This window comes from Ipomoea nil, unplaced genomic scaffold, assembly GCF_001879475.1.
Source record: "Ipomoea nil cultivar Tokyo-kokei standard unplaced genomic scaffold, Asagao_1.1 scaffold0672, whole genome shotgun sequence".
Taxonomy (NCBI): Eukaryota; Viridiplantae; Streptophyta; class Magnoliopsida; order Solanales; family Convolvulaceae; genus Ipomoea; species Ipomoea nil.
In genome coordinates, this window is record NW_017617100.1 from 254,832 (window position 1) to 276,343 (window position 21,512).

At 37.6% G+C, this 21,512-nt stretch overlaps 1 long non-coding RNA gene across 1 annotated transcript; it reads right to left on the reverse strand.

Moving 5' to 3' along the window:
* Positions 1-423: 423 nt before the first annotated feature.
* Positions 424-18,621, reverse strand: LOC109174940. Its single transcript, XR_002053208.1, has 3 exons — positions 18,612-18,621; positions 18,393-18,403; positions 424-543 (listed from the first exon to the last, which is right to left on the reverse strand). It is a non-coding gene; the product is annotated as an uncharacterized LOC109174940 (long non-coding RNA).
* Positions 18,622-21,512: the final 2,891 nt, after the last annotated feature.

Genomic DNA, 21,512 nt, shown 5'->3' on the forward strand with positions numbered 1-21,512 from the left:
TTACGAATCGCGATGAAAAAATTCCGTCGCGATTGGGAAAAATTCCGTCGCAAATCTTGTTTCACGATGGAATTTATTCCGTCGTCTACCGCCTTGTCGTATTTTGATAGACGACAGAATAGTTCCGTCGCAAAATTTAGTGACGGAATAAGGCGCCGCCGCCATTTTGCAATGGAATTTTTTCCGTCGCAATTCGGTCGCAATTTTCGCAACGAAAATGCTTCCGACGCTAATTCCGTCGCCATATATGAACTAAATATTTCGTCGCCATATTATCTTTACCGTTGCCAATTCCGTCACAAAAAAAAAACGACGAAATGTTTTCCATCCCGATTTCATCGCATTTTTTGTAACAAATATTCCGTCGCGTTTTTTAAATTGTAATGAATGTTCTTAAAATATTAATATAAAAAACACAATTAATTCTAAAATAAAATATAAAATATAACATAATTCTACATTAAGTTCAAGTAATAATACATTATCAATCAACATATAATACATAATAATAGTCAATTAAAGTCTAAACAACATTGTAATAGTCTTAATAAACAACAATTATCATTAGTCGGACCATTAACAACTAGAACAACCATATGAACCGAGTCCATAAATTCTTTTTTTCTTGTCGTGCCCACCAACCGCGTCATAGTATAATTGATTATCATCCACTTACTCCCCATTTTCTGTCAACATCTCCCGTTGCGATGCAACTTGTTCCTAAAATATGTAAGAAATTTAGTACAAAATATATGTAAAGTTATATATATATATATAAAACTTAAAATAAATTAAACTTACATGAATCAAAAGCTTTGTTTATGTCTTCCAATGGCAGATTGTGTGTGATCAGCTCATCAATCCGGATTTCCTGTAAGGGCATCCCCAATAGGAGTTCTTTCCCTAATTTTGGAACAATAAAATCTCCATGTTTAACTTTTTAACAAATGGGAAGCAAAAAAACATACCACATTTTTCTCCTGCAAAAAAAAAAAATTTGTCAGAATTTTTTTTAAAAAAAAAAGAAAAAAGAAGGGTGAGACGCGCAGGTGCGTCTCACCCTTCAGCCTGGCGGGCGCGTGTAACACACGCGCCCGCCAAGGCGTTTCAGAGTGGCCGCCAACTGGCGGCCACTCTGAAATCAATTGATTAAATTGATTTTGGATTGGCAACGGCCTTTAATTTTATTTTTTTTTGTTTTTATTTTTATGATTTTTATATATTAATAATATGATTTTTGTTATAATCATGATTTTTACATATGATTTTTGTAATTAATAATTATGATTTTATTTGCTATAAATAACACATTTTTCACAATTTTTAACATTTTTTATTTACAATTTTTACGTATATTAATTTACATATTATTTTTAGGTAACATTTATGTTTATCACTAAAATTATAAATGAAATAAATGAAATAAATAAATAAATAATTAAAATATGGAGATAAAATGGTGGGTCCACAAAAAGTTGTTAAAAAACTTAAAACTAATGGGAAGAAGAGATTTTGTGATTGAGTGAGATAGTGGATGATGAGGTGGAGGTTGGAGCCCACAAAAATTAGGGGTAAAATCCCCAACTATTGAGGATGCCCTAAGGGACACCAAACAAAAATACATAAATAAATAAATAATCTAGTAATTTCACCAATTATTACTTGTTCATACACAACAATGAGCAATCTAGTAAACCAGAGCTTCCAACAACAATGTCACATGCATGTTAGTTCCATTTACACAGATCAAAATAAGAGATACAGGTGAGAATTCTATAATTCTTCTAACATTTATTTTCAGAAACCAGCTTGAATTTATCATTGTACCCAACCGAAAGCCAACAACGGGTTTCAAGTAGTCCGTCCATATAATTGAAGCGGTTCAAGTTCAGAATGCAAGCAAGCTGGCAATCAATCAAACCTTGTTCATGTACATGTCAACTGATATGAACCTAGTCCAAGATTCAAATAAGATGGAGTACTGTCCCAAGAATGCTCTCAAAATAAAGATAGAGATGGATCAAAATACCTTAAACCTCACGAGAAACCCTTTGTCTCGAATCCTCAAAGACTTGGAAGAATCCCATGTAGCTTCAAGTACCTCGATGTTGCAATCTTCAATCAACTAGAGTCGGATCTAGTTTCCTTCGATTCAAGAACAAGTCCACGAACCTAAATCTAAGGTTGAAGAAAGTAAGATTGATTCGCGTCCACGAATCAATTTGCTAGTCGAGTCCACGACTAGCCACTAATTGAGTCCACAATTAGCCATAAGGTTTCTTACACAAGTGTAAAGAAAAACTTAAGAATTTTATTGAATTAAAGCCTCCCTGAAACTTATATGGATGTGCCCTATTTATAGGTATAGGGGCAGCATTATAATTCTAAATGCAATGGAAAAAAGAGTCCTAAACCTAATCTAGAAAACAAGTAAATAGAGTTTTATTTAGAAAATGATTTAAGGAATCCTTTCTACATACAACTAGTGTTTTCTCTTTTATGCCAAACAATTTAAATTAATGATGACCAAAAATAATAGGGCTGATTTGGGCCTAATTTAATCACCAAAATCAGCACTTAAACAATTATAAAAAGCCTTGAATTCTTCTTCATATTTTGCAAATGGGCTTGACTTGGATTTCCACCATCTTTGAACATCACCAATGAAGATTTGCCTTAATTGTTTGGACTTGGGCCTTGTGATTGGCCCAATTAGTATTCTTAATGGATCTTCATATGTTGGGCCGCATCATCCTCTCCTTCTTGAAAATGATTCGACCTCGAATCTTGTAAGCATTGTCTTCGATCCATGATATCACTTGAAATTGGCCACTATAATATTTTCCTCTATCGAATGGACTTATTATTGGTCTTTGTTGTTTCTTCCACCAATGATGTTTTAAGGTCGTCGTTATGGGCCTTGTGATGAGCCCACTATTTACCCTTTCTGGATTCCATGTGTACTGGTTCCTATTATTCTCCCATTCTTGAAAAGGATTCGTCCTCGAATCCAAATCTTCAGTGAAAGACAAAGTAGCAAGCTCACTTTCTGTTTTATCACGCTCATGGAACTTTTTCTTGGGATGCTTGACATGAGTCGCTCCAATCATCATCCTACAATCAACAAGTAAGGCAATTAAGTCTAATGACACATCAGGGAATTTAAACATTCTGGACGGTAATAATTCAACAAAATGAGACATATTAAATTTATGCATCTTGTTTGAATTGTCAATAAGCACAAAATCTTTCCACCTAGAGCTTAAGGCTAAACCAAACACAAAATCCATGAAAATATCAAGTAATGATTTAGATGCATTGTGGTGGTAAGTAGCACAATTATGAACATAAGATTCTACATCTTTTTTCTTCTTTGGCCAATGAAAATATCCATGCAAAACATCATCACTCTTCGGAAAAACAAATTGTCCCTTATGTGAATCAATAATTAAACCATTGCTCAAATCCAAGCAAAAAGTGCCAATCCCATTGACTTTGAAAGAAAACCCCTTGAGCAAGTAGTATTTCACATAAGAAGTTTTCAAATGTGCCTTATAACTTCCCAGTGATTCCTTATCTCTATCAAATAAAGTTTTAGTAAAATCAAAATTAAGGAATCTCGGATGTATGGACGCAAACAAATTTCTAACACATATAGCAAGGAGCTCATTAATAGAAACATGACAAACAAATCTAGAGAATTTTAATGCATGCTTTTGAAATAAAAATGAGTAAATAGTTACTCCCCTTCTTTTCTCTTGCTTAATATCCTTTGTAGTTACCAAGAGAGGTTGCACTTTGACACCTTGGGCTGGTCCTTTCCACTGTATCACTGATTGTGGTCCCTTTGTTTGGCTACAAACCGAAATAGAAGATTGGAGTGGTGATTGCAATTCCAAACATGGAGGTTCCACTTTTCTCTCTTTGATTTCTTCCTTTGATGCTGGTTTGAGAGCTTGCATCAATGTCAATTGAATTTCTTCTACTTGTTTAAGATACAAACGAGGCAAGACATATGTAACTCCATTCATGTGAAACACATAAGTGTTCCTCATTCCATCATAACTTATTTTTCTGTCAAATTGCCATGGTCTACCTAACAAGATATGAGCAGCCTGCGTTGGGATATTATCACACAAGATTTCATCAGAGTAACTGTTAATAGATAAAGGAATAAGAGCCTGTTTGGTTACTCTAGCTTCTCCTACATCAGTTAACCATTGCAAACAATATGGATTTAGATGATTAAGCAAAGGTAACTGAAGAAATTTAACCATAGTTGCACCAGCCACATTTGTGCAACTTCTAGAATCTATTACCATAGCACACACAATCTCTCTAATTGACCCTTTAGCACAAAATATATTTTCTCTTTGAGACTGATCTTCTTTTAAAGGGTGAACATTCAAAACCTCCTTAACAACAACAATATGACTAGACTCACTATCAACATATTTAGAATCAGAATCTAAAGGTATGAATGGTTCTCTCTCAACATGTTCATTGGGGGTTTCAAAATGGTCACAAACCTCATCCTCAGATTTATATTCAAGACAAGACGTAAAATTTTCAGATTGTGTTGTTATCTTAACTACCCTCTTGTTAGGGCAATCACGAGCTATGTGGCCTCTCCCATTACATCTATAACAAATCAATTCTCTATCATGTTGAGGCCTTACTGCCTCACTTACCTTTTCCTTACCTTTGTCTCGTGAATCATCTCTTGGAGGAGGATGTTCATCACGCCTTTGAGGGGTGGAACAAGTGTTGTTCCATCTTGATGCACCATTTTTGGACTTGTACATTTTCATCTCTTTGATTTTTGCCTCAGATTCACGTGCAGCATACAGGGCATCATAAAGGGTGTCATATCTCTGAATACTCATTCCACACCGAATTTCTAAGTTCAATCCATGTACGAAACAAGCAACAGTTTTTGTCTCTTCTTCATGTATGTCTCCCTGTTTAAGCAAAATACTTATAGTTTGGTAGTACTCATCAACTGACTTATTTCCTTGCACCGTTCCCTGCAATTTTCTTTTAAGATCATTGAAAAAAGATTTAGGACGAAAGGTTAGGCGCATATCTTCCCTCACTTGAACCCAAGATTCATAGGGAATAAAATTAACAACTCTTTCTATATTTCTTTTTCGCCACCAAGATAATGCATGCCCCTTAAAAGATGTAGCAACTATCCTAATTTTTGTAAGATCAGAATATTGCTTTAAATAAAAAAGAGTTTCAACAGCATTCTCCCATTCTATGTATTCGGTAGGTCCTTTCTCACCGGTGAAGTTAGGAATTTCATGTTTAATGTTTCCTAACTCCGCATTACGCTGCTGGATCCTTTGACATATAGGACCCACTCTTCCTACAGGTGGCAGGTGTCGCTCATCATTGTGTGGTGGTTGCACTTGCTGTGAGCGTTGCTCCAAATTATTCATTCGTTTGAGTAACCTGTCTATCTTTTGTTCTAATGTCTGGGGAAAGTTTGGAACTTGATCAGCCAACTGTATAGGAAAAAAAATATCTAAAAAAAAAAAAAAAAAAAAAAAAAAAAAAAAAAAGATGTGTGAGTAATCACATTAGTGAAACCAAAAAGTTGGCTCGCTCCCTCACTATTCTCAGCTCGCAGGTAAGAGGTGGATTATATGGCTCTGGTGGTGTACTACACACTCTTACAAACACACACTCCACTCGTGTATCGCTCAAGGTGGCAGATACTCTCACAAGCCTTTTTCCAAAAAGGAAAATTCTAGTCCGGTACTCAAGTTGATATGGATTCAACCTCAAAGTTCAAGAAAACGTACCTTGGAAGACTTCACAAGCCTTTGAGAGTAAGGGTGTATCGTGAGATAGATAATAAAATTGAGAGCAAGAAGCAAAGAAAAAGGACAATACGAGCAAAGAAACTAAATAAGATTTGAAAGAAAAAGGAAACTAAAGAAGGAAGTATGGCAGAAAGATATGCAAGACCAATATCAAAAGATAGAGACAAATAGAATATAAAATGGGTTCACGTGTACCACAACCAATTAGGAATCATTAAAAAACTCCTTCCAACCCTATAGTTTTCCCCTTCCTTGTCCCTCCAAAATTCTCCTACCAGCCAAATTCTTTCCCCAACCTTATTCTTCTTCTTCTTCTTTTGCTTTCTCTTTTTTTTTTTTTCAACTTTCTTGATTTTTTTTTTTTGATTTTTTTGATAAGTAACCTCCAAATAACTACTGTAAATATCAACAAAAATTTCGGACCAAGAGCATCCACACAACCCCTTCAAAACAGAACCAAGAATTTCAAGAATCACCCAGAAAAACAGAAACGCATCCCTTAATTCGAAGATCAATATCTCAATGACAGTAAGGAATTAGCATGTGTATAATATACCAATAGAACGCCTAAGAAGAGATCTAAACCATATCAAAATTTCAGATAAAACTAACCAGTGTATCTCGAGATATAGGTCAATCTTTGAAAATGGTCACAGAACGCGGAAATCTGGACAGGGTGTGATTGCGACTAGATTGCGCGTAAATGCGCTTTGGATATAGGTAAGGGTGATATGTGGTTGTTTTCCTGACAGAATGTGTGATAATATGGTGCTTAGGAGGTGTGAGGTCTCGTTGATATTGGATGGTAAAAAAGGAAAACTTTTTCGGGATTGTTTTTCAAGAAACTAGACAACATGTATCAAGATTCAAGAACACAATCAAGAATGCAAAGGAAATTTTTTTTGGGGGTTTTTAATGAATAAGACACGAATAAAAGTAGTATGTAAGATAAGAACGAGATAAACCTAGGGAACCAAAAAAATTAAATTTCTAACGATAATGAGATAAACCTAGGCTCTGAATACCAAATTGATATGAACCTAGTCCAAGGTTCAAATAAAGATGGAATATTGTCCCAAGAATTCTCTCAAAATAAAGATAGAGATGGATCAAAATACCTTAAACCTCACGAGAAACCCTTTGTCTCGAATCCTCAAAGACTTGGAAGAATCCCATGTAGCTTCAAGTACCTCGATGTTGCAATCTTCAATCAACTAGAGTCGGATCTAGTTTCCTTCGATTCAAGAACGAGTCCACGAACCTAAATCTAAGGTTGAAGAAAGTAAGATTGATTCGCGTCCACGAATCAATTTGCTAGTCGAGTCCACGACTAGCCACTAATTGAGTCCACAATTAGCCATAAGGTTTCTTACACAAGTGTAAAGAAAAACTTAAGAATTTTATTGAATTAAAGCCTCCCTGAAACTTATATGGATGTGCCCTATTTATAGGTATAGGGGCAGCATTATAATTCTAAATGCAATGGAAAAAAGAGTCCTAAACCTAATCTAGAAAACAAGTAAATAGAGTTTTATTTAGAAAATGATTTAAGGAATCCTTTCTAAATACAACTAGTGTTTTCTCTTTTATGCCAAACAATTTAAATTAATGATGACCAAAAATAATAGGGCTGATTTGGGCCTAATTTAATCACCAAAATCAGCACTTAAACAATTATAAAAAGCCTTGAATTCTTCTTCATATTTTGCAAATGGGCTTGACTTGGATTTCCACCATCTTTGAACATCACCAATGAAGATTTGCCTTAATTGTTTGGACTTGGGCCTTGTGATTGGCCCAATTAGTATTCTTAATGGATCTTCATATGTTGGGCCGCATCATCCTCTCCTTCTTGAAAATGATTCGACCTCGAATCTTGTAAGCATTGTCTTCGATCCATGATATCACTTGAAATTGGCCACTATAATATTTTCCTCTATCGAATGGACTTATTATTGGTCTTTGTTGTTTCTTCCACCAATGATGTTTTAAGGTCGTCGTTATGGGCCTTGTGATGAGCCCACTATTTACCCTTTCTGGATTCCATGTGTACTGGTTCCTATTATCAACTAATGATGGAATCTAACTTGGGTTTCCAGCCACCAAAAAGAGATCCTGTTAATTTTCTACGTGTAAGAAAAAATCGAAAGTGACCACTTATCTCTGCTTTGTCTTTGGCACTCCAAGAGTCACCGTCATGCCCCATCCCATACGAGAGATAAAATGGAAGAAATTTTGAGCAGGAATAGGAGGAAAAGTATTTATTTGTGAATGTTGTCATTCCTCATCAAGGGCGCATAAACTGAATTTATTCTGGAACTTACATCACAACAAGACTGCAAAGCAGTGGTTACTATTTCTGTGTCTCCTATACATTCAAATGAGAAATCTGCCCCTTCATCAATCATACGTTTTATTACCTGAAAAGGAAACAAATATCTTGCATTCATTACTGGAGGAAGAAAAGAAAGTACGCACCAAGAATAATCTGCACTAATTAAGGGCGACTGCACAAGCTTGCCAAGTTTATATCATAACAAGTGTCGCTAAACTGATCTTCTTTGCTACATATCAAATCCAATATGGAAGTAGAATACCTGTTGAATAGGTTCATCAGAGTCATTTAGGTTCAAAAAATCTGTTACTCCAAAATCATTGGCTATAAATAAATCGGGAGAAAAAGCATTAGTCAAACCAGAGATTCTTTACAGCATATATTTTTCACCGTGCTAAAAGTATGTAGTATCAGTGAATGATATCTCATAAGCCATACCTATGTCTCTCTTGTGTGGATTAGTGTCCATGCCAATTATTTGAGATGCTCCCCGTAGTTTAGCACCCTGGGCAACCTATTAATGGATGAACGCCATCAACTATCACTGTTCAGTAAAGGTTAAAACTGTAAATACTACTAATATGGCATGAAGAGGATACTGAACTCACAGAAAGTACCACAGTTCCAAGACCCTTTTGATCCTGGAGAAACATTAGCAACCTTCCAAGCAGCACCAAGACCTAATAATTAGGTTCCAATTGCAAGATTATCACAGCAAGACTTTATGCTACGTGACCATGGAAGAGATGATTAGGAAGTACAAATAAGAAAAAATTGCAACTCGCCAAGAAGAAATCAAATATCCACTACATTTTGTCCAAAATCCCTTGAGCTTGCTGTTTAAGCTTTAATTTTGTTAGTTAATAACACTTCATACCTCCACCTAAATTCATTTTTGCTCTTTACACTGTTAAGTCAGTCCACCATCCAATTAAAATATAGTGTTAAGTAAAAGCAACAATCTTAAACTTTTAATTTTAATAGCTACATACAATTCTATGATTGATTTACAGACCATGTAAGTAAATCAAAACATGTATAGAAACTACTGTAGTAGTAAGTAATTTAGACATTAAGAAAATTTTGACTGGTCTAGTCTAGGACTCTTATACTATAGCGCATATTTTAGGAAAGAATGAAAAAAAAAAAAAAAAAAAAAAAAAAAAACTAAGCTATGACTTTTAAACTATTGCCCCAAAAAACTTAAGTTTGCAAAATTAGTTCTTTTATCTGGGCAGTAATAAGACTGACTATATATGACTACGAGTTCATAAGCATCAAGATTGTAAGTTAGTTCAACCTTCTGTACCCATAATAAATCTATTGAAGCATTTATTACTACGATACCCCGTAAATCCAAAATCTATTTAATGATTAATTAGATAATTAATCCTAGTTTATTTGGTAATTTATTCCTAAAGTCCTGAAAATTCAATAGTCGGAGGAGTAGAAATTGACTAGTCAATCCAAGTAAAAGAGTTGTACTCTATGCCTTATGAGTTGTTCCCTTGTCTCCTTATTCTTCCAACTTTAGTAAGGGCAAAGAAGTCTTTCTACCTTATGTTTGTGCCCCAAGCTAACCTAGCATCATCCATTCATTTCATTCACTAACACCCTAAACACAAAAGCTCCACCTTTTCTCTAGAAAATTGTTAGCTTCTTCTTCAAGTCAAATTTTGGGTGTCTTAAATCCTACAAGTTGGTCTCCAAGATTCAAACTTTCCTAACCTTGAGCATAGGGGAGGGTAAGATCCTTGATCTGTAACACCCCCTAAAAACAAGCTATTTAAAAGCGTTAAACATGCAGATAACTGAACTAAACAACAAACACAGTGGAAGACTGAAAGATAACTTGATAAACTTAAATCCAAAACACGGGGTGTTATGCCACGTTCACCAAAAAGGATGAACGCTACGGCAATATCTGCATTGTTTACAACTAATCCATACTCTCAAGGTCTACAACTAAATCGGCACACAAGCCATAAAACAAGCGACAGAAGCTATGCTAACAGGCACTAGACTGCGCACTCGCCTAGATATCACCTGAAAGAACACAGTAAAACATGGGACGACGCCCGGTCAGCGAATAATGCTGGTAACCCACCAATACATGTGAAATAACATACATAGATAAGATATAAGTTGTAAAGCCATTTTCGAAACGGAATACATATATATAAGTGCAAAAACCACGAGTAATAGTCAACACAAGACTCAACACTCTCAACAATAACACGGGAACACATCCCAAAACCACAAGGAATAGCATGACTCACAAGAAGAGTCAAGGCATGATCTATCATCACTCAATAGATCAAAACCCGACAAGCATAACGCAAAGGAATAAGACTTACCCAACGACAACACATGCCAAGGCAAAACATGCCTTTGACTACACACGTCACAAGAGAAGAACTCATAACCACGGCTACACAAGCCCTCCTGACATCACCCATCACGAGTTGATATGCCTTCCTTATGCCCGGTTCCAACCTTATGGCTACCCCCAACCTTGTATCTTCTTTCCAACCATTACCTCCAGGACCCCTGTACTTTTTAATCCAACCTTTTCCCTCCTGGGACCGTCGTCCCCCACCAACAAACCACCAACAGATCCACCAATTTGATAGTACACGAGGGTAGCGTACACAAACACGGCAACACATGGCACCCAAGAATCACGTGAACCTTACACAAAGGCCACAACTCCACAATCACGGCACGGCCACCACGAGGACCGCTGCAATACCTTGGTGACTAGTGTCCCATTCAACTAATCGTGCAATCCAGGTAAAGCCACACACACATCACACCGCAACAGGAATCAATCAATGGATCACAACGAAGATATGAAACCATACTCAATCAAGGAATGGGTCACAGCCCAACAACAACAACGATGAATAACACAAGTTATCATCAACCAATCAGAAGGTACAAACAACACACACGCTAGCATTTAAACACCGAACTAGCATGCTTATCAAACGGGTAAACCAAAGGTAGTTCCGAAGAACACACAAGACTCATCACGGTTCAACGAAACACAATGTTGAACACTTAGCATGATTCAAGACACCAAAACCTACATGGATTCCTACCATATAGTTCTAGACATACGAAACATCAAGAAGACACTCAAATAGTTCCACAAAAGAACAACGGGAAGTCAAAAGACCAAATACCGAGTCAAAAGAATCACGGGGAACAAATCCCCCAACAACCACAATAGTGTACTCGCGGGTGGGCCCACGGGTGGTGCCCCGCCCGTGGTTATGCCCACGGGAACACATTTCCACAAGCTTTGTACCCGCGGGCAGGGCGACGGGTGGTGCCCCGCCCGCCGTTCTGCCTACGGGTACATGTCTTGTACCACAAAACACACTTCGCGGATTTTTCATCTCCAACTCAAATTCAAGTCCAAAACATGCCAAATCTCACCAAATACAACAAAATGACTTGATTCAAAGGAAATGCCACGCAAAGGCACACAAGAACCCTAAACACAAGCTCTTGATATGCATTTTCACAAGATCATGCATCAACACTCACATTTCATAGCAAAACACATGTAGAATCCAAGAAATCACATATAGTTAAGAAAAATAGATTTTGTAGAGCATGGGTTACCTCTTGTAGACTAAAGACTTCACTTTACACTTTAATAAGCTCTTCTCAAGGCTCACCTTCCAAACCCATTTCAAGAACAAACCAAAAGATCATAAAGATCCTACCTTTAAGAAAAAACACCTAAAATGAAACCAAAAACACAAGATGAACTTAGATCTTACCCTCCAACATGCCCAAATATAAGAAAGGTTGAATCTTGGAAGCAACTCTTGAAGTTTTGGCAAGGTTCCAACTTGGCTTGGAAGAAAAGCTACTCACCTTTTAGAGAGAGGGTGGAGTTAGATTTTTAGAAAAGTGTAAGGAGAGAATGAACGTGGTCTTACTAGGTTAGGTTACATTACCAACAACAAGTGAAAGGTCAAGAATACCCTTACTAACATAAGGAAGTGTAAGGAACAAGGGAACTCCTTACAAAGCTCAATGTACAACTTTGACTTTGGGGTTGACTAGTCAATTATTAGTCCCCAACTATTAAATTTCAGGAATTTAAGGAATTAAATTACAAATTGAAATAGGATTAATTACTCAATTAATCCCTTAATTGGATTTGGATTTTGGGGTGTCACATCCTCTCCCCCTTCAAAGAAGCTTCGTCCCCGGAGATTGGGTACGACGAATTAAAGGCAAACGGTGAAAAGAAACAACATTGTGACAAGAGGTTGAAAAACAAACTCTTTTGGTCAAAGACTCCAAAAGATTCCACAAGATTTCAAGGCAATGTAGTATTCCAAAGCAAGAAAGAAGGCATTTCAAATCAAGGATTGGCAAGAGTTTAACAAACGGATAGATTGAGCATCAAGAACTCTAGCCTCAACACAAACACCGACTTCTAGACAATAACCAAGAACTAGACAACTAACTCCAAACACCAACTACTAAACTAGCTAAACAACAAAGCAACAAGCAAAACAAGCACAAAGGCGAACACAAACAACGTACAAACGGCCACAACGGCTAAGAAGAAGACAACAACAAAGAAAAGTGATGAGGACACGGCCCAAGTAAATTAAAATATCACTATGTCGGTCCAAAAATATAAAAAGAAGGTCCTAGAATGCTCATTGAACTTGATCATCATTGAAATGAAGTCATATAATTAAAATGTAGTTATTTTAGTTAATTAAAATGCATTTATGTTAAATTTAATTAGTGACCTTTTGTTTTCTTTATTTCTATGTTACTAGTTCAAGGGAGATGAATGTTCTTTAATGCCTTGTAAATAGTCTTCTATAAAAAGGAGGCTAAAACATCATCTTTGAGGAGAATTTTTGAGATTGAATCAAAAGAAAATGTTTAGGCATTTTTGTTGTCTCTCTTGTGTTTTGAGAGATGTTCTTTTAGGCTTATCAAGATAATACCAATCTTGTGGTGCCATCCATTCCTTATCACCTAAGACCAAGGTGTGGCGGAAATATCTTTATAGAAAAACACAAAAATAATCCCATAACCAACCCCTACATCAACCAATTCCATCTCCAACACCCTCAAACCATAATTGTTGTTCCTGCTGTTTTGGTGAGGAAAAGATCGGGCAATCAAAGGATTCTTTGGTGAATCGACTCTCGAGTTCATCCCTAAAGATCCACATCATTTGTTTTCACACTCTTCTTCACTTATTTTTACATTGTCACTCATTTCTTTTGAGCCCTCATGATATGACAAGGAAATAGATGTCAAATTCTTGACCTCTTTCTGCTGCAATTTTTCTTCAATTATTTTGGCATGGTATAGTAAAGTAAACAAACACTTGCACCCTTGAGGAAGCATTCGTGCAATCTCCTTTCTAACACCATACACAAATCTGTTCTTGGTAATTGCAGTTGGCTCAATCACCTCATCTCGGATCATCAAATCTCTTAACTTGTTGTAGAATTCTTCCACACTAAGTGATCCTTGTTGAAGTGTATTTAACTCAAAAGACTCCATGGATGATGTGAAACAATGAACAATAACTAGAAAATACAAGGGATGACAACACAAATCTGGACAGATTTTAAGGGTGGCTTTGATGAATTTTCTGGAATGTTATGGATGATATTTTGACCCAAATTTTTTTATGGTTAGCAAGAACTATGGGTTTTATTCAACCATAAAAATTTTTAGGGCAAAAAGATAAGTGGAAGTATTTTTTTCCAAACTTTTCTTCTGGATTGGACAGGAAGAAAATTTCTGGGCAGAATCTTACGGTTGTGTTGAATTCAGCAATTTTTCTGTGTTTCTTGGAATATGATTTTTGCACAAAAATTTCATGAAACAATATAGTGGTAGGTTGGGTACTTCCAGAAAAAATTTCAACACAATTGGATATGTGGAAGTATTTTTTTGGAATTTTTTTTTTAGAAGACGCGGGCTGAAAATTTACTGCAGAAACAAATGAAACAAGAATTGATTGGTAGAGTGTTAACCTTTTTTGTGTGACGAATGAACCCAAAGCTCTGATACCAAACTGATGTGGATCTTTAGGGGATGAACTCAAGAGTCGATTCACCAAAGAATCCTTTGATTGCCCGATCTTTTCCTCACCAAAACAGCAGGAACAACAATTATGGTTTGAGGGTGTTGGAGATGGAATTGGTTGATGTAGGGGTTGGTTATGGGATTATTTTTGTGTTTTTCTATAAAGATATTTCCGCCACACCTTGGTCTTAGGTGATAAGGAATGGATGGCACCACAAGATTGGTATTATCTTGATAAGCCTAAAAGAACATCTCTCAAAACACAAGAGAGACAACAAAAATGCCTAAACATTTTCTTTTGATTCAATCTCAAAAATTCTGCCTCAAAGATGATGTTTTAGCCTCCTTTTTATAGAAGGCTATTTACAAGGCATTAAAGAACATTCATCTCCCTTGAACTAGTAACATAGAAATAAAGAAAACAAAAGGTCACTAATTAAATTTAACATAAATGCATTTTAATTAACTAAAATAACTACATTTTAATTATATGACTTCATTTCAATGATGATCAAGTTCAATGAGCATTCTAAGACCTTCTTTTTATATTTTTGGACCGACATAGTGATATTTTAATTTACTTGGGCCGTGTCCTCATCAACAAAGATGAGAAATATTTGGGTGAAAAAGGAGAGATTGAGAAAAAAACTGAACGTGAGGAAGAAGAATTGTCTTTTGAACTTTGTGAGAAAAAGAATGAGGGAGAAGATTTCGAGAACTCCATAAACTTTATTTTAAGTTCTTTGCAGGTTAATGAATGTGATACAAGGGTTGAAAACCAATTGGAAGGAATGGTATTGTTATGCCATGATCTACAAAGCGCGGGATCAGTCACTCTCCTTGGTGAAGGTATTAAAGTCATATGGTCGGATAATTACTCATTTCCATTTGACCGAGGCAAGTGTGATTCGAGGACGAATCATCTCGAAGAGTGAGGGAATGATGAGGACACGGCCCAAGTAAATTAAAATATCACTATGTCGGTCCAAAAATATAAAAAGAAGGTCCTAGAATGCTCATTGAACTTGATCATCATTGAAATGAAGTCATATAATTAAAATGTAGTTATTTTAGTTAATTAAAATGCATTTATGTTAAATTTAATTAGTGACCTTTTGTTTTCTTTATTTCTATGTTACTAGTTCAAGGGAGATGAATGTTCTTTAATGCCTTGTAAATAGTCTTCTATAAAAAGGAGGCTAAAACATCATCTTTGAGGCAGAATTTTTGAGATTGAATCAAAAGAAAATGTTTAGGCATTTTTGTTGTCTCTCTTGTGTTTTGAGAGATGTTCTTTTAGGCTTATCAAGATAATACCAATCTTGTGGTGCCATCCATTCCTTATCACCTAAGACCAAGGTGTGGCGGAAATATCTTTATAGAAAAACACAAAAATAATCCCATAACCAACCCCTACATCAACCAATTCCATCTCCAACACCCTCAAACCATAATTGTTGTTCCTGCTGTTTTGGTGAGGAAAAGATCTGGCAATCAAAGGATTCTTTGGTGAATCGACTCTCGAGTTCATCCCTAAAGATCCACATCAAAAAGGCAACGTGATTACCACAACACAAGCTAGAACTCCTCACTCTCTGACTCCTCGGCCTCCTCAGATTCTTATTCATCTTCTCTTTTGTGGCTTGAACTGACTTCGAGCTGGTCCAACCTTTGGTGCACGGCAACAAACTGCGTCTTCAAGAAAGCAAAGCAACTAAACCAACTACTCGAACTACAAGCTAACAACCACGGCAAACAAGAGAGAACAACTAAGCACAACCGAAAAGCGACAACAACAGAGTGGCAACAGCAAACGAGGGAAGAACGAGTTACCACAACAAAACGGTCGACTTGCGAAACGGATGACAAAGCTTAAAAGATGGGTTGCAAATGGGGTTTTAAGCAACAAAGGTGTTCGCCACTAACCAAAGTTAGAGGAAATAAGGGTTCAAATTAAAGTGGTGAGATAGATAGGTTTAGTCACAACGAAGTTCAACACCAAATCCGTCGGTTAACAAAACAAGAGACAAGACTTAGAGATAGGTTGAGGGTTTACAAAAGGTAAGACAAGAAAGAAAGATAAGGTGGTAGATAAAAGATTTACCGGGAAGGAAAGCTAACTTCACACCGAGCCAAACTCCTGCTCAAAACTAGCCAACGATCTACTCAAAACGAGACAGCTCAGCTAAGGAACAAGCCACAAACAGAAACTGACACCACAAGAACTCTAAACTAGATCACTCGGGATCACAGAACCAGGGTTGCATCTTCGACCGATCTCTGCTGACTTCTTCAACCAAAGGAAACAAGGTACCCCCACTACTTAACTTGAGCTCAGCATTTGCTTGAACTTGATCCGCCACTTCCGTCAAAAGCTTCAACTGCTAGATCCAAAACACGAGTTGGATGTCCATCTTTCCGGATCTAGGGTGAACTCGATGAAGGCTACCGACTTAACACTTGCATTAGCACACCACTTCCAAATCTCTACAAAGCAACGCTTGAAACTTCAAAACTTCGGCCCGGATGAAAGGTTCAAAACAAGAACGGTAACAAAGGAGAAAGGTAACTCAGGGGAAAGAAGGCTCACAAGAAGAGATGCAGTTCAACGGTAAGGATTAGAGCGAAAGGTTTGGGTTCAGAAACTCAAGGACCACGTGACATAGAAGTAGGATCAAAGTCATCAAAGTTGCAATTTAGGAAATAAGGTTGCTACCTTGCACAGAATCGTTAGAAGCGGGGAATACAAAAACGAGGTTCGATTCAAAAGGGAAGATCAAGGTGAGAGTTTAGGTTCAACAATTCGAAGACCATGTTGATTAAGAAGAGAAGAAAGGTAAACAGGACTACAACTTAAGAAGTAAGGAATCAAAATGGGGTTTTAGGGAGTTGAAAAGAATTTCCTCACGGATGATAACTAGGAAGGGAATTAAGACTCTCAAAGTCACAACTTAGGAAAGATGAGTTCGTAACCTTAGACAGAGTCAAATCAAGAGAGGAACAAGAACGAGGTTTGAAAGAATTGAAAGGATTTCCCAACGAAGGGTACTAGATTTAGGCTAAAGAATAGCGTAGGTTAAGGAGGAAATCAAGATTTTCAAGATTACAACTTAGGAAAACGAGGTTGTCATCTTATATAGAATCAAATTAAGAAGGAAACGAGAACGACGCTCAAAGAGATAGGAAAGATTTCTCGGAAAGGGGCAAGGGATGAAGATCGGTTTCAAGAGGTAAAAGGGTTCACGACTTCTGGCAAAACTTCGGCTTGACGCTGAACACTAAGCTTGTCGAACTGAAGGCTCTCTACCACGACTCAGACACGGCTTACTCTTAGACCTTGCCAGATTTCTTCATAAGCTGATGACATCGCCGCCTTGCACAAGATGGTTTGGTAAAGAAAAAGGTTCGGAAGAAAGGATTACTTGGCAAATAGGGTGATATGGTTTGTCTAAAGGAAAGAAAAGATTAACGAGGGTCAAGGATAACTCTCGAACAAGCTAACGCTCGAAGCTAACACACACGGAAGGGCACAAAGACGAAGGGAGGTGCAACAAAAAGGGTACAAAACTTACTTCCACGGTTCCCACTTGCATCTGTCTCACAACTATTGATCTTGCCTTGCCGAGGTTGTTGTTGAGTCCGTTGAAGTCTTCCTCTTAGCCCTGCACTCAAAGGACCGGTGACCTTTCTTTCCACAAGCAAAGCACTCTATCGGATTCCCATTCTGAAGAGGGTGGTTGTTGAGGAGGGCGTTGCTTAGCGTCTGGGTGATCCGCGTGAGATGAAGGAGACTTTGAGCTAACTGTTCACTGGTGACGGCTTCTGAAGACCTTGTACGACGTCTCGATGGTTCCATCCTCGACTTCTACAGCAACAGCACGATAACAGGAGGAAACTTAGGGCCCGCACCCTTACCTGGTGCCTCAACTAAAGAGAACCAAAGCTGAAAGGAAAACAAAGCACAGAAAACACAACAGAAAATGACACAAGAACTCACAATCTCACCGCGCGTCCTAAAGTCCTAAGCCTAACACTTAGATTCTTAAGGTCGCTTAAAGGTCTCAAACCACACCTAGCCACTTAGAAAGTCTAGACTTAACTCCTTCCTAGACTCAAACCTAGGCTCAGATACCAACTTTAACACCCCCTAAAAACAAGCTATTTAAAAGCCTTAAACATGCAGATAACTGAACTAAACAACAAACACAGCGGAAGACTGAAAGATAACTAGATAAACTTAAATCCAAAACACGGGGTGTTATGCCACGTTCACCAAAAAGGATGAACGCTACGGCAATATCTGCATTGTTTACAACTAATCCATAGTCTCAAGGTCTACAACTAAATCGGCACACAGGCCATAAAATAAGCGGGAGAAGCTATGCTAACAGGCACTAGACTGCGCACTCGCCTAGATAACACCTGAAAGAACGCAGTAAAACATGGGACGACGCCCGGTCAGCGAATAATGCTGGTAACCCACCAATACATGTGAAATAACATACATAGATAAGATATAAGTTGTAAAGCCATTTTCGAAACGGAATACATATATATAAGTGCAAAAACCACGAGTAATAGTCAACACAAGACTCAACACTCTCAACAATAACACGGGAACACATCCCAAGACCACAAGGAACAGCATGGCTCACAAGAAGAGTCAAGGCATGATCTATCATCACTCAATAGATCAAAACCCGACAAGCACAACGCAAAGGAATAAGACTTACCCAACGGCAACACATGCCTATTGACTACACACGTCACAAGAGAAGAACTCATAACCACGGCTACACAAGCCCTCGTGACATCACCCATCACGAGTTGATATGCCTTCCTTATGCCCGGTTCCAACCTTATGGCTACCCCCAACCTTGTATCTTCTTTCCAACCATTACCTCCAGGACCCCTGTACTTCTTAGTCCAACCTTTTCCCTCCTGGGACCGTCGTCCCCCACCAACAAACCACCAACAAGACCACCAATTTCATAGTACACGAGGGTACCGTACACACACACGGCAACACATGACACCCAAGAATCACGTGAACCTTACACAAAGGCCACAACTCCACAATCACGTCACGGCCACCACGAGGACCGCTGCAATACCTTGGTGACTAGTGTCCCATTCCACTAATCGTGCAATCCAGGTAAAGCCACACACACATCACACCGCAACAGGAATCAATCAACGGATCACAACGAAGATATGAAACCATACTCAATCAAGGAATGGGTCACATCCCAACAATAACAACGATGAATAACACAAGTTATCATCAACCAATCGGAAGGTACAAACAACACACATGCTAGCATTTAAACACCGAACTAGCATGCTTATCAAACGGGTAAACCAAAGGTAGTTCCGAAGAACACACAAGACTCATCATGGTTCAACGAAACACAACGTTGAACACTTAGCACGATTCAAGACACCAAAACCTATATGGATTCCTACCATATAGTTCTAAACATACGAAGCATCCAGAAGACACTCAAATAGTTCCACAAAAGAACAAAGGGAAGTCAAAAGACCAAATACCGAGTCAAAAGAATCACAGGGAACAAATCTCCCAACAACCACAATAGTGTACCCGCGGGTGGGCCCACGGGTGGTGCCCCGTCCGTGGTTCCGCCCGCGGGAACACATTCCCACGAGCCTTGTACCCGCGGGTGGGGCAACGGATGGTGCCCCGCCCGCCGTTCCGCCCGCGGGTACATGTCCTGTACCACAAAACACACTTCGCGGATTTTTCATCTCCAACTCAAATTCAAGTCCAAAACATGCCAAATCTCACCAAATACAACAAAATGACTTGATTCAAAGGAAATGCCACGCAAAGGCACACAAGAACCCTAAACACAAGCTCTTGATATGCATTTTCACAAGATCATGCATCAACACTCACATTTCATAGCAAAACACATGTAGAATCCAAGAAATCACATATAGTTAAGAAAAATAGATTTTGTAGAGCATGGGTTACCTCTTGTAGACTAAAGACTTCACTTTACACTTTAATAAGCTCTTCTCAAGGCTCACCTTCCAAACCCACTTCAAGAACAAACCAAAAGATCATAAAGATCCTACCTTTAAGAAAAAACACCTAAAATGAAACCAAAAACACAAGATGAACTTAGATCTTATCCTCCTAGATGCCCAAATATAGGAAAGGTTTAATCTTGGAAGAAACTCTTGAAGTTTTGGCAAGGTTCCAACTTGGCTTTGAAGAAAAGCTACTCACCTTTTAGAGAGAGGGTGGAGTTAGATTTTTAGAAAAGTGTAAGGAGAGAATGAATGTGGTCTTACTAGGTTAGGTTACTTTACCAACAACAAGTGAAAGGTCAAGAATACCCTTACTGATGCGGCCCAACATAATGAAGATCCATCAAGAGTACCAATTGGGCCAATCACAAGGCCCAAGTCCAAACGATTAAGACAACTCTTCATTGGTGATATTCAAAGATGGTGGAAATCCAAGTCAAGCCCATTTGCAAAAGATGAAGAAGATTTCAAGGCTTTTTATAATTGTTTAAGTGCTGATTTTGGTGATTAAATTAGGCCCAAATCAGCCCTATTATTTTTGGTCATCATTAATTTAAATTGTTTGGCATAAAAGAGAAATCACTAGTTGTATTTAGAAAGGATTCCTTAAATCCTTTTCTAAATAAAACTCTATTTACTTGTTTTCTAGATTAGGTTTAGGACTCTTTTTCCCATTGTATTTAGATTACAATGCTTCCCTATACCTATAAATAGGGCACATCCATATCAGTTTGAAACAGGCTTCAATTCACTAAAATTCTTAAGTTTTTCTTTACACTTGTGTAAGAAACCTTATGGCTAATTGTGGACTCAATTAGTGGCTAGTCGTGGACTCGACTAGCAAATTGATTCGTGGACTCGAATCAATCTTCCTTTCTTCAACCTTAGATTTAGGTTCGTGGACTCGTTCTTGAATCGAAGGAAACTAGATCCGACTCTAGTTGATTGAAGATTGCATCATCGAAGTACTTGAAGCTACAATAGGATTCTTCCAAGTCTTTGAGGATTCAAGACAAAGGGTTTCTCGTGAGGTTTAAGGTATTTTGATCCATCTCTATCTTTACTTTGAGAGCATTCTTGGGACAATATTCCATCTTTATTTGTATCTTGGATTAGATTCATATCAATTAGAGAGCCTATGTTTATCTCATTCTTATCTTACATACTATTTTTTTTCTTCGTGTCTTATTCATAAAAAAACC